The following is a 15,366-nucleotide window of genomic DNA, read 5'->3' as shown; positions in this document are numbered from 1 at the left end:
GTTTAAACATACTATTTAACCAATCTCCACACTGACAGCTTGTTGCTAATCTTCTGTTACCACAATGTTGCAATTAATAACTTCCTATAGATAGTATTTTGTAGACAGTGCTTTTTTAATTTTTTAAGTGAAATAAAGAACTAGATGATAACCTCATGGATAGCTGTATAGAAACAAAGTAATTTCGGCACCTAATTTTGAAGACCTAACCTGCTTAATATCACTAGCATTATACATGTATATATTTAGTTCCTATATATATTCCTTAGAGCAAGGACATAAGGGTCAGATTTGATATACCATACCATGCCTTCACAGAAGGGAAGGAAAACAAGTTTGTTATCCTTACTTTTGAAAGCTAGATAAGGAAGTTTGGTCAGTTATTCTGATTAGATGTATATTTAATTTTATAACAACATGATTTATTTAAATAATTTTCTAGCCAATAGACTTGAAAATACTATGATCTAGGTCAGTACTGCCCAACAGAACTTTCTGTGATGGCAGAAAAGTCCTATATCTGCACTATCCAGTATGGTACCCACTAGCCATGTAGGTCTTCTTAGCACTTAAAATGTATTTCATTTTCGTTTGAAGAGTTACATGTGGTTAGTGGCTACCAAAATGGACACCACAGATGTAAAACACAAACAAGTTCACAATTTCATACTTAATATCCCTCCTCTTCCACCTCTGCCCCCCCCACCCCACCAAAATGAAACACAAACAAATTTTAAGAGTATGTGCTTTTGGGGCGGCTGGGTGGCTCAGTCAATTAAGTGCCTGCCTTCGGTTCAGGTCATGATCCAGCTCCCGGAGTCAGGCTCTCTGCTCAGCGGGGAGCCTGCTTCTCCCTCTCCCTGCCCCTCCCCCTGCTTGTGCTCTCTCTGTCAAATAAATTAATAAAATCTTGTATTTTTTTATTTTTTTAGAGATTTTATTTATTTGACAGAGAGAGAGAGAGCAAGAGAGGGAACACAAGCAGGGGGAGCGGGAGAGGGAGAAGGCTTCCCGTTGAGCAGGGAGCCCAACGCGGGGCTCCATCCCAGGATCCTAGGATCATGACCTGAACCAAAGGCAGGCACTTAACTGACTGAGCCACCCAGACGCCCCATAAATAAAATCTTAAAAAAAATAAAGAATATTTGCTTTTATGTTCACAAAAACATTTTCTTCAAATAAAGAAATGACTTCTGCATGTTAAAATGAAATAGGGAAGAAGAAAGGATGGGAAGGAAGAGTAAAAAATATAACAAGGCCACCAACCTGTATCTTTATAGAAGTAATACATGTTCATTGAAATTTTAAGATTAAAAATGCTATTATAGAAAAATAACCAATACCAACATTGGTAGATAACTACCATTAACATTTCCTTCTGTTCTTGTGTGTGTGTGTGTGTGTGTGTGTTTTAACAAATATGGAATTATATTATTTTATAATCTGCTTTATCACCCAGATATATATCATCATCATCTTCCAGGTCAAATATATTTCTATAACATAATGACCATCTGGACACACCATTGTCTATTTCATCTGCCCTTCTTCATGAGATACTTGAACTATGCTTAACTATGTATATTATCCAGGTCCGCATGGATCCCTCTAATCCACATTAGGACTTCAGTGGTGCAAATGCGTTGAGTGCCACCAGCAACAAAACAATCTTATATTTAAACATAAGATGACACCACTCCTTGCTTAAGAGAGACCAGGTTCAGGAACAATGGTGCATTTCCACAGGCCAGTGAATCTCAAAGAATGTTGTTCTCCAAATCATCTGAAAGGCTTGTTAATGATGCAGATTCCTTGGCCACACTCCAAAGTCCTGACTCAGAAACTTTCGAGAAATGTCTATTTTTAATGAGAACTTCAGGGGAATTTTTGTAACAGCCAGTCCAGGAGCTGTTAAACATTTAGAAAACTCAAGCGTAGACCACTTCAAAGGAAAAGTTTTATGGGAAGGAAGTCTAGAGGATTCAAGAGAGGGCTGAGCAGTAATCACCCATGCAACCCAAAACGTGATTTACTGCAGGACAACATCAACAATTTAGCTGCAAACTATACTGATAGTATTAAAAATGTGATAAGCTAACATTTTAACATTAGTGGTACGACCCCACATGAATTTTTCTTTTAAATTTAAGTTTCTTGACTGCTGTCAAATTCAGTGCTTATAAAGTTACTAAAATGTAAGAGTGAAGTTCCACATCCACTTTCTTGAAATGGAGAAAGCTGCTAGAGAACATCAGTCCCACCCTGATAACAAAAAAAACTAGCTAAACTACATTAATTTTCCAAGCTCATCAGAGACCTCAGGTGTCTGTGTTTTACAGCTGCCCTGTCCAACCAGGTGAAATGAATTCTAAAGCGTGAGCAGCTCTGGGGCTCCTGTCTGGCTCAGCTGGTAGAGCATGTGATTCTTGGTCTTGGGGTCATGCGTTCAAGCCCCATCCATATTCGGGGGTAGAGATTACTTAAAAAAATAAAATCTTTAAAAAAAAATAAAAATAAAAAGTGACCAGTTCTTCTAAGGAAAGATGGGACACATAAACAGTTTCTCCATCGGTGATGGCAGCCATAAAAGCTGGTAAGAAAACGATAGAGGCTTTGGCCAATCATTCAAGGCCAAGTGTAAACTAATAGTACAGAATCCCTGTGAGTCTCAACACAAGGACAGTCCACACTTTCTCTCCAGTTCCTTTATAGAAGTTTGCACTGGCTCTTTGAGAGTAAACTAAATTAAAAGTCCAGCCTCGGGGCACTGGTTGGCTCAGTCATTAAGCGTCTGCCTTCGGCTCAGGTCACGATCCCAGGGTCCTGGGATCGAGCCCCACATCGGGCTCCCTGCTCGGCGGGAAGCCTGCTTCTCCCTCTCCCACTCCCCCTGCTTCTGTTCCCTCTCTCGCTGTGTCTCTCTCTCTGTCAAATAAATAAATAAATAATCTTGAAAAAAAAATAAAAGTCCAGCCTCTGTGATCCTGGATTCCTTTAGCTTATCCATATAACAATGACTAAGCTAAGTGACACAGCAGCTACAAAAGGTTCACAGATTACTTAATAGAGGAAAATACCTAAAGAAAATACCTAAAGAAGTCAGATGGACTAGGATGACTTCTCACTTTCCTACACACCTCACCTCTTTTAACACTTAGCAAAAATTACTTACTCCTATGTGCTTATTTTTTAAAGGAAACCTTTTTCCTTATCTTTTCCAATTTAAGTCAAAACTGTCTCAAAACAAAAAGTTTATTTTAAAAAGAATACAACTCATAGTGCACTCTGTACACTGTGATGACAAACAATTGCAAGTAACTACTCATTATTTAAGTAATTTGACTCTCTTGCTCATCACAAATTCCATTTCCAAGATGCTGTTTTAACTCAACAAGTAGATGGTTCTAGTAATCTCAAGCATATGCTTTTTATCAACTAGTGAGTGTTTTATTGGATCTCTCTTTAGGTCTGGCATTATGTTAAGCCCTATGAGGACATATAAAAAGAAAACACACACACACACACACACACACAAAGAAAACACAGTCCCTATCTTGAAAAAATGATAGTGAACTTATTAAAATTATGGTCTGCTGAGGGTTCCAGTGTCTCATTGGCAAATTCTGTGAGACAAGTACAACATTGCTATAACAACTGCTTTAAGTTTTAGTTTAGATTAAAAAACAGATCTCCAAATAACTTATTCAGAAAAAAATTCAGTAGAATACACACATGAAGAGCTACCTACCAGTAGGCAATGACATTTATTTTACTTGAAATCCACGTGGGGACAACAGGCAATTTTCTTATAATCTAAAATCATCCTCATTCAGCAAGGGGTGAACAGCATATTTGGGGGAATGAAAGTTTTTCTAAAAACACACTCTGTAGTTCAAAAGATATAGAAATTACAGTCTTTAAAAAAAATATGTAAATATCCAAAGATCACATGCAAGACAATCAGTTGAGTTATGCTGCCACCCACTGGACAGAACATAAACAGCAAAGCAAACCTTGCTCTGATTTTAAAAACCAAGAGATTCTGGCTCAGTTTGTCAGCAATTTGGTAGTAAAGCTTTTATATGTAATCTGGTGTCTGTGAAGAGCGAAACAAAGTTAAGTAATGTTGACTAATTATGGTTTAATTTCTATTAATTTCCATTATTACTAATAGGTTTGAGAGTCAAATTATATTTACCTCAACCAAGATGTATTTAGCCCAAAAGATATCAAAACTGTAATCTTATTAAAATAAATGGTTAAAATGTAATTAGTTAGTTGACAAATAAGTCATTAAAACTGTCCCAAATTCAGCACTATTGGGAGAACAAAAACTGCGACACTTTTCTTCTCCACCTCTGTGTTTGTGGTCTCTCCTGAGGACCTGAACTCAGGTTAATATTATTGGTGGTTTTCCTAATGCTTTATTTAATGTTACTGGCCTGGCCTGGGAACCAAGTCTGTTTAAACACTCTCTGTATGTGTATGTAATGTACAGTGTAAGTTCCAAATCACTGACAAACTGCTGGAAGGAACCCACTTGTTAATGGGTTACTGGCTATAAAGCTAGCAGATCAAAACATCAAAACAGTTTTTATGTAGTAAAAGTGAAAATATACTCTCAACAGGATAAAGTGCGTTTATACATAATTTATCAACATTACATGGGGGAAAAGTGCCTCACGACTGCTCTAATGGATTCTGGATTCAGTTGTACACAAAATAATCAAAATATGGAAGTGTCCCTTAAGGAAAATTTTAAGAGTAAAGAATGTTATATACATTAAACTCAATTATCCAAATGGTGATCCAAACAGGATATTCTAAATATTGTCAATTCAAATACTTTTTGTATCAGTCAAAAAACAACCCTTAAAATCTCAGTGACTTAAACAAAGTTTGGATAAATAAAATGTAGTACAATGGAATGTTATTCAGCCATAAAAAGAAATGAAGTATTAATCATGATACAAACATGAATGGACCTTGAAAACACTGTAAATTAATTAAGCCAGACACCAAAGGTCACATATTGTCTAACTTCATTTCTAAGAAATGTCAAGAATAGCCCCAAATCCAGAGACAGAAAGTAGACTGGTGGTTGCCAGTGGCTAAGAGAAGGGAAGGATAGGGCACTAGTGCCAATGATGACTAGCTTTCTTTTCTGGGGTAACTAAAATGTCCTGAAATTAGCAGTGATGGCTGCACAACTTTGTGACTACACTAAAAACCAATGAGTTCGTACACTTTAAGGTGAATGTTAGAGTATGTGATTGTATCTCAAAAAAAATTTTTTTAATGGGTTAAAAATTGAGAAAAAAAAAAAAACATACTTACCCAGGGACCCAGGATAAGAGAGTCTCTACCATCCACCACCATTCCCTTGGCAGGCAAAGGGAAACACGGAAATTTGGACAACTGATCTTAAGGGCTTCAGATCTTTCGGTACACATGTAACCATACATACCTCACTTGAATTCACAATTCACAGGCCAAAGCCTAAGTCTAATTTCAATGTGATAGAGACGTATAGTCTTACCATGTATTGAAAAGTAAGAGAAATGCAAACATTTGGTCAATAGCATTATGATCAGCACCTTTATCTAATGAGTACTTAACTAGTTCAAAATTACAATAGGCCAAAAGAAACCAACACTAGTACATCAGGATTCTGGCCCTCTAGAAGCTCACAATGCCACAAAGATGGCATCCTCCTTGGTAACTAAACCTATGCCAAAGTGCTAAACTAAGGACGATAGTAGCAACACAAATACAGTGCTCCAGAATCAAAGTAGAGAAAGTGATTCATGAAGCCTGCCTGGAACACTGAAGTTAAAAAAGCTCAGCAAACCCTAACAGACAAGGAGAATGCCCCCTCTGCAGAAAGGGGGAGCTAGGCCCTCAAACAACATGGGTTTGAACTACATGGGTCCACTTATTCGTGGATTTTTTTCATACAGTACAGCACTGTAAACATATTTTCTCTTCTTTATGATTTTTCTTAACATATCCTTTATTATAAGAATACAGTATATAACACATATAACATACAAATCTGTGTTAATCGACTCTTTATGTTGTCAGTAAGGCTTCCAGTCAACAGCAGGCTATTAGTAGTTAAGTTCTGGGGGAGTGAAAAGTTATACTCAGATTTTCAACTGCTTGGGAGGTTGGTGCCCCAACCCCCCACATTGTTCATGGGTCAACTACAGTGGCAAAAGAAACCAAATGAGAAAATACACAAAGATGAAAACACACAGCCCATTTAAATTTTAATAGCAAAATAATGTTACACTATCTTGCTGAGTTCACAGTGTGGAGAGCCCTGAAATCCTTGCTAAGGAGTATGTATGGTCTTTGCTCTTTAGGTACATAGAGAGCCAAAGTTTACAAAAACAAATGCTATGAGGGGTACCTGGGTGGCTCAGCCCAGGTCATGATCTCAGGGTCATGGGATCGAGCCCCACATTCTGTGGATCGAGCGGCTCCCCCACTCAGCAACTCTGCTTGAGATTCTCTCTCCCTCTCCCTTTGCCCCTCCCCCATCAAATAAACAAATCTTAGAAAAAAAAAAAAAGAAAATGGATGACTTAAGTCTGAAAAAAACACAATGGACTGATGCAAGATGTACAGTCAAGGCACAAACTAGAATCTTTCTCTATTTTTCAGCCAAGTACCAATGAGAATCTAAACTAGGCACATGGCATGGGATAAATTTGAGACACTTTACAAGGGGGAAAATTAGCAAGAATTGTGATTCATTTTTTATCTCTATCCTATTATTCATCACATTCAGTATATTAAAATGATCATTACACCTTTCCCCTAAGCAGTACTAAAGAATAAACCTACATTTTAATTATCTCTGCAGCCTAAGCATCTAGCACACGTGCTCACACGGACATTCAATGTTTGCTGACCTTAACATTCTCAAACCACTAGCAGCCTCCTTCCCCATTCCTCAAGTCCCCTCTAGCAACTGCCAATATTTCTATGGAAACCAAATCGATCTCTCAATCCTCTCACCCTGCCTCTCTTCCAACTGGTCATGGTTTTAGCTATACTGTTTCTCTGATCCCTGCAATGCGTCCTAGATACTTCTTTCTTCCCATTACCCACACCTCCACAATTTCCTGTCCAAGATTCCTGGGGCCGAATGTGTGCCATAATTCAGAACTTTTCAGATTTAGAAGGTATCTTGATAGCTACACAATGTATTATATAAAATAGCCAGTAGAGATTGGGAATGTCAACACATTGATATTTCTAGGTGAAAATACATAACACATTGATATTTTGGGAAAAGAAATGTATGAATGTCCCCCCCAAATTCCTCACAAGTTTAGACCAAGTTTTACTACCACATGAGTTTTGACACCAAACTTACACAAAGAAAAATCCATTTGCAAAGCCTTTTTTGGATTTTGGAATTGCAGATAAAGAACCATGGGCCTGTAATTCACCTGGTCTACCGCAACCATTATTTCCCTACCTCCCATTCTTTCTTACTTTAACCCATCTTGTATTCTCTTGTATTCCACATCAATCTTTCTAAGATGCCACTCCTGGTATTTAAGGGCTTCTACAATTTGGCTCCAATCTGCCTTTTTCAGCCTTATCTCCTCCCAATCTCCCTCAAATACCACACTCTATCCTCATAAGACCACTCCTTGCTACCCAAACCTCTCCAAAAACTGCCTTTGCTTATGAAGTTCTCTGAGCCTAAATAGCCCTCTCCCCAAACATCTACCCATTCTTTTTTTTTTTTTTAAAGATTTTATTTATTTATTTGCTAGAGAGAGAGAGAGCATAGGCGAGAGAGAGTGAGTGAGAGTACAAGCAGGGGGAGCTGCAGGCTCCCTACTGAGCAAGGAGCCCGATGCGGGACTCGATCCCAGGACCCTGGGATCATGACCTGGGCTGAAGGCAGCCGCTTAACCGACTGAGCCACCCAGGCGTCCCAACATCTACCCATTCTTCATGGCATTCATTTTTTAAATTTTTTTAAAGATTTTATTTATTTCTTTGGTAAAGAAAAAGCAAAGAGAGACAGCATGAGCAGGGGGCAGAGGGAGAGGGAGAAGCAGACTCCCAGCTGAGCAGGAGGCATGATGCAGGGCTCCATCCCAGGACCCTGGGATCATGACCTGAGCCAAAGGCAGACGCTTAACTGACTGAGCCACCCAAGAGCCCCCATGGCGATTTGTTTTTAATGCCACTTCCTCTTAATTCCTCCATCTGGCTTTGGCTATTTCACCTTTAGTCAAACAGGTCACTTTCTTATTCTGCTTTGAACCACAGTTCCCTGAATACTATTGTTCCAAAGGTCCACTAGCAAAGACTGTGACCTAATTCTTTCTTTGGGTTTCCTTTGTATTCTTTTTCTAATTTCTTGAAATAAATGCTACTAATGTCATTGATGCGTTAACTTCTCATTATGATTGTGGATTGGTCTGTTTGTTTTTTTGGGTCTGTTAATTTTTGTGGCTATATTATTGGGTGCATACACATTTAGAAATGTTACCTTCCTGGAACTGGAACTTTTCATTATAAAAAGTCTTCTTTATATCCAATAATACCTCTTGCTCTGATTCTACCACTTTTTACAAAATCAATGTAGTTATAGATCATCTTTCTTTCTGGTTAATGTTTGTGTATCTTTTTCCATCATTTATTTACAATCCTTCTGTCTAAAAGTATGCTAAATATGCTGCCTCATATTAGCAGCATTTAGTAAAGTTGCAGAATTTCATTTAGTTTAATAATCTGCTTACTTCCCTTAGTCTTCAACATTTCAGATAACGATAGATGGAAGTTTAAATTTATTTTTTTTATTTTTTTTTAAGATTTTACTTATTTGTTTGACAAAGAGAGACACAGCAAGAGAGGGAACACAAGCAGGGTGCATGGAAAAGGGAGAAACAGGCTTCCCATGGAGCAGGGAGCCCGATGCGGGGCTCGATCCCAGCACCCTGGGATCATGACCTGAGCCGAAGGCAGATGCTTAACAACTAAGCTACCCAGGCGCCCCGGAAGTTTAAATTTATTATCTTACTATTAGTTTTCTATGTGTCCCATCTGTTCTCTGTACCTTTTTAAAAATCCTTTGACTTCTTTACTTTCAAAATTATTCCATATTCTCCATTATCCTGTTTATTATACTTTCTTTTACCATTCTTTTAGTGGTTATCCTAGAATTACAGACTGCATCCTTGTTATATCAATCTAATAAACTAAATTAGTACTTTTACCTCTTCTGACACAATGCAAGGGCCTTAGAACATTTTTAAATCCATTGATTCCTATCCACCTTACATGCAATTGTCATGTGTTTTGATTATATATATTTTATGCCCTATAAAACATTATCATTATTATTCTACACTTGCATACTTATCTTCTCTGTTGTTCTTCATTCCTACCTGATTCTCCAGTTTTCATCTAGGAACATTTCCTTTTTCACTGAAAAATACTCTTCATTATTTCTCTAAGGTGAGAGACTACTGGTGATGGATTCTCTCAATTCTTGTCTAAAAATGTATTTTACCATTTCTCTTACTTTTATGCTCACCTCAGATACCGTTTATGAAAAACTACAACTAATTTGATGCCTAGGATAATGTTATCTTTCTCCAGAGAGAATTTACTTTTGCTTCTGGTAAGCAACTAGAGGTACCAGTAAGTCCAGACCATCTTAGTGCATCAGGAATCAGGCTCTGGCTACAATAGTCTTTAAGTTATTATTCTTATTACTCCTGGGATGTGATCCCTCAGGTGTGATGGACCCTAAATTCCCAATTTTTATCATCCTATCCCCAGAAGACCATCAAAACTCTATTAAATATCTCAGCCTATTAGCCTCCCCTTCCAGAATAAACAGGTGCCCCTAGCAGAAAAATGGCTCAAATGCTAGACTCCCCTCTCTGGGTTTCCTTCCTCTCTCAGATCTTGGTCCTATAATTCTTTACTTTTTTATTAGCAACCTTGTTTATTTTTTAAATCGTTATCAGTAGGAGGGTTGGTCCACATTACCTAGTCTTATCAATCACATATCTGCTGCTATACCTAATAGAGTCCCTTGCACACCTGGATGAAAAGCACTGGCTACATCAGGTTGCCCCCTAGGAACCCCTGCAACAAATCAACCAGCTCAGTTTTTTATACTAACCAAAAAATCAACTGTGACTGAGAAAGGCAGTAGGGAGTCTTTAAGGTTTTTGAACAAGAAAATATGCCCATCAAATTAGTGTTTTTAAAAGTTTATTCAGCCAAAAACAAATAATAGAGAAAAACAAACCAATTAGGAGAATACTGCAGACATGTGCCAATAATGACGTGAAGAAGGAAAGGGGAGAGGCAAGTGAAACGACAGTGTTCTATCAACCTTGACAATCACCGGGGAACAAGAGGTAAGGGAGAAAAGAGTCAAAGATGAACATGAAATCTCAAGTCTGAGAGTGAAAATGATTTGGATGAAGAGGAATTCAGAGTTAGACACAAATATGAGGTATCCACAAGAAGAAATCCAAGTTGAAATGTTCAACAGACATTTGGAGACTCTGGTCTGAGCCCTCACCAAAGTATGATGATTGCTAGAAGTTTCAACAGAATTTTCCAAAACTAAAAGAATTATTATTCACTAAACTAGGAGACCACTCATCTATTTCCAGTCATTGGTATATTAAAAAAAATCAGGACTGGAAACTCATGTCTGAGGCTCTGGAGACATGGAAAAAGGAAAATATATTAATAGAGAATTTATCACATTTAAAGAAGAGAGGAGTTAAGCGCAAAGGGCAGGGGAGAATGGTTTAAAAAAAACTAAGGCAAAATACACTGTTACAGTTCACACAACCTAGTAGTATACAGAAAAGTAGAAATTTACATGCAATGTAATATAATAGTAAGCAAAATACTAAGTGGGGTTAGCTAGTTAAGTGATTTTAGTGACTTAATAAACTTAATAACAAAAAGCTTTTTAAAGTTACTAAAATGAGGGGCGCCTGGGTGGCTCAGTTAAACGTATACTTTCGGCTCGGGTCATGATCCCGGGGTCCTGGGATGGGCCCCACCATCAGGATCGGCTCGAGTCATCAGGCTCCCTCCTCAGCGGGAAGTCTGCTTCTCCCTCTGCCCCTCCCCCTGCTCGTGCTCTCTCTCTCTCTCTCTCAAATAAATAAATAAAGCCTTTTAAAATAAGTAAAGTTACTGAAGTGATGGAGAAGTCATTGTTTCTTTTAAAATGAAAGAAAGAAATGATTTTTTTAAGAGGTAGCACGTTAGATTATACTCTTACATAAGAACATTTAGGTTTAACAAATTAAAATCTTTTTAAATCTCTGAAAATAGTATTCTCTAGTTTTTAAGTCAATAACTGGAGAATATGGAACATTATTCCATATACTCTTCAGTCTCACCATCAGGATATACCTTTTGATGGAGATGAATAAATCACTCCGACATGTAAACCATACAAACCAGCAGCTATTTTAAGATGCCCTTGAAAGACAAAGGCCCACACCCCAAAGGTCCAGCTTATTGATTTATCAACACTAGCACTACATTTCTGATTATCTGCCAAATGCAACTCATCCCACTCTCGTTTTAGCTCGTGCTAACAGTATTTCCTTTCTAAAATCAAAGCAGCAAACAAAACATTCCAACCAAATACAACTTTTCTGGCTCATGGATCCTGTTCTGTTCCACAGGAAAAGCACCCTTAAGGTCTCTATAAAGTACATTATGCCACATATTTGTGACACTGAATAAATAAATAAACCAAATTAACTGAACACTAAAAAAATTAATAAAATGCCTAAACGTCTAGAGAACATAAAGATTAGTGATCATGTGAAACTAATTATGCTACTCTTTCCATGGTATAGGTCAATTTTGGTTGCTGAGCATTCACTCAACAATCATTTGCTGAGTTGTGACTCGGCCAGACATGAAGGATAAAAAGACACACATGACAGAGTCCCTGCCCTCAAAGGAGGACCTGTCAGGTGGCTAGACATGGATGCAGAAATAATACAACACAATCACTGCTAACAGGGTTGTTATTGCCAAGATGCTATGAGTCCACAGAAGAAGAAATTCCAATGGTCCGTTTTGTTTTGAGGGGAGCACGAAGACTCCAGAACACTTCACACAGGTGAACACTAATGAGTTTAAGCCTGGGAAAACAATGAAGAAGCACTGGCCAAGCAGGAAGTAGGAGACAAGTTACCTTAGAACTCTGCTTAAAGCAACCAGATATTTCAGTAAAGCCACTTCATTTCAATGTTGAGAAAATTTATAAGATTATATTAGCATGTTTAATCAAAAGGCACACAGCAGCTGCGTGGCAGAATTGAGACCAAAACCAAGGTCCCCATGTTTTTATCCACTTCACCAGGACATTTAATAATGGTTAGACTTTATAATCTTACAAAAGGTATCATTCTAAAGTAAGATTTTTTTTTTCAGGCCATACTGCTGAACTCCAAGTAGAACATGTATTGATTCTAAAAATCAACTAAATTCCCTGGTTTTACATCATATATTACCTTTACATTTATCAGGATGGTTTCCAAACTGCTAACATCAAAAGAGATAGCACTCTTACATTTTAGTTTTTAATAAAAATTCCTACTATATAATGCAAAAATTATTTACTCTTATGCTGTATTAGCAAAGGTGGGGGAAAACAGACATTTCACTGATATATATGTAACTGGTTGGAGTGCAACTTTGGTACAACTTTTGTGAAGTATGGTTGGATGTAGTCAACGCTGTAACACTGTTAGTAACAGCCAAAGACTGGAAGCAATGTAAAAATTCCTCAAAAAACAGTTAAATAAATGAAGGTGTATTAATAAAGTAAGGTGTAATGAACAATCAGACATTCATGATAAAGAATGAGGAAACTCTAGACAGTACTGACAGGGACCATTCTCCAAAACCTCAGAAACTTACTCTCTGAACCTCAGTGACTTCAAAGTACTGGTACCCCAGGACAGCCCAGCTAGGCAAGTAACAAGTTATCTTCATATTACTGACAGTTGATCAAGCAAACTCATGGCAAAAATGTGGCCAAGTGGCCTTCCAAAACTACCAATTACATTGAGCTTGATAATACCATATTACAGTGCCCTCCAACTTGCAAAATATTTTATAACAACAGTCTAACTGTAAGAATGAAAAGAGGTCTTACAGCGCTTAATAAAACTAATACAAGAAAAATCCAGGGGCACCTGGGTGGCTCAGTTGGTTAAGCATCTGCCTTTGGCTCAGGTCATGATCTCAGGGTCCTGGGATTGAGACCCAGGTTGGACTCCCTACTCAGGAGGGAATCTGCTTCTCCCTCTCCCTCTGCCCCTACCCCTGCTTATATTCTCTCTCTCTAATAAATAAATAAAATATTTTTTAAAAATATTTAAAAAAAGAAAAAGAAAAAGAAAAATCCACTTAAGCAAAAGTTCCAATATGACAAACGAATTCAGCAAATCACAGTTCTATTGGTCAAATTCATGATCTACATGTGAAGTCAGAGCCCAAGTGTAACACATTATAAAATCTCCAACTCACATTTCATAGATATAAATAAGCAAGTCATATACTTTGTCCTGATAATTTGAACTGAAATGGTTTGCTTTCTGTTTCAGAAAATTATTTAGTATTATTTCAGTAATAGCAAACTAGTGTTAATAAAACAATTCTTTTTGAGGATACTGAGTTCTTTGCTGATCTAATGAAAGCCCTGGTACTCCCTGAACTCCCCAAAACACCTAACACTTGACGTTAAAAAGCATGATCACTAGAAAAACTTTATTCAAACAAGCAGTAAATTATTTATTGGTAAACATTTGATATACATTTCATTCAGTAGACTAACAATACAATAACAAAGAAGGCAGACATGTTCCTCTGTCCTTTCAGAAAATAATACTGGGGACAGAGGGAGGGACAGACACAGCTACAAAAGAAATACGCAGATAAACGACAATAATATACTGGGTGTTAGAAGCACAGATGAGGCGTGCCCCAAACCCAGGCTTGGGAGAACAAGGTATCAGTGAATGTTTTCCAAAACAAATGATGTCCAACCTGCAGCCAAAATGGTATGTTCACACTGACCAAAAAATAAGAGGACAGAGAAAAACAAAGAATGCTCCAGGCAGTCAAGTTAACATGGCAAAAGCCAAGAAGTGAGAGAGTACATAAACTGTTCAAGGAAGTGAAAAAGTTCGGTATGCAGGAAAGAGACGTAATGTATCAGGCCACAGAAATAAGAAGGAATCAGACAATGATTCCTAATCAGACAAAGGCTTCCTAAATCATACTAAAAAGTTTAAACTTCAATCTAACAGAAAAATGATAATCAGATTTGTGCTTTAGAAACAGCCACTCTGACAGAAATGAAGAATAAGCAAGAGGTGCAAAGACTAGAGGCAGAGCCAGCTAAGATGAGCATTTCAGTAAAACACTGAAAGGCTGGATGGTAGCTGGACTGGTAGTGGCAAGTGAACAGAAGCAGACAAGGGCTAAGAGAGAAACAGGGAGTAAACAAGATTTGGTAATAAACTGGATGTGAGAAATAAGAGCAAGGGTAGAGTCAAGAATTAGTAAGCAAGTAACTCAAAGCTAGAATACATGGATCTTGGGTTTCATCTACAGCCTAGATACAATCTCTAGGTACTAAATATATTTGTTAAATGAGTAAAGATTTCACATTTAGTGGCAAAAAGATTAAGAAAACAGTTTACACTCTAACAACAGGAAAAGTATATATTTGGCTATGATAAACATAGCTCTCATTATAATTAAAAAAAAAAGCTACTTTAGTGCAACATCTGTGTGGGATAAACAAGACCAAGATCCCCCAGACCACAGAGTAAGTGCGGAACAACATTCAAGGCCAAAGCACGCCTCAGCAGTTGCTAGAAACTGTGGATGTTACAGAATTGCTGGAGCACTTCCTAAGTGTGGTATGGACCTGCTCATCTACTGCTGGGTGACTTTTCTCCACATCATGTGACTTCTACACCAGAACCAAAATATCATCTGGCCCTGGCATAAAGACAGTCCCTGACCTCCAAGCACTGGAAACTTCACCAAGGCAGGGAGGGGCAGGGATCTGAGGCCAAGCGCTTCCTTCAAGAGAGTTATTTCCACAACTTGCTCCCACCCAGATTTTACAGCTGGGATGATGTTCATCTCTAGAGGGCTTATCAACAAAATGCTGACTTCAGTTGTTCTTATATTAGCAAATATCAGAAACTAGCAGGCAAATACCACTCTTCAAAGAGAATACCAAAAAAAGTTACAGTAAAAAATTTATACATACATTTATATTAAAAAAGTCATCAAATACTGAAGTTAGCA

General features: G+C 37.7%; 1 protein-coding gene across 2 annotated transcripts in view; it reads right to left on the bottom strand.

Moving 5' to 3' along the window:
- CACUL1 (CDK2 associated cullin domain 1) overlaps window positions 1-15,366 on the bottom strand; it is an 82,331-nt gene that overhangs the window by 34,848 nt on the left and 32,117 nt on the right. The gene's annotated exons all lie outside the window — the stretch shown is intronic.

This window comes from Eumetopias jubatus, unplaced genomic scaffold, assembly GCF_037043125.1.
Source record: "Eumetopias jubatus isolate StellerSeaLion01/CBP00866 unplaced genomic scaffold, mEumJub1_p1.0 scaffold_17, whole genome shotgun sequence".
Lineage (NCBI taxonomy): Eukaryota > Metazoa > Chordata > Mammalia > Carnivora > Otariidae > Eumetopias > Eumetopias jubatus.
The sequence above is the reverse complement of the archived record's forward strand: the minus strand, read 5'-3'. Positions and strand labels throughout refer to the sequence as shown.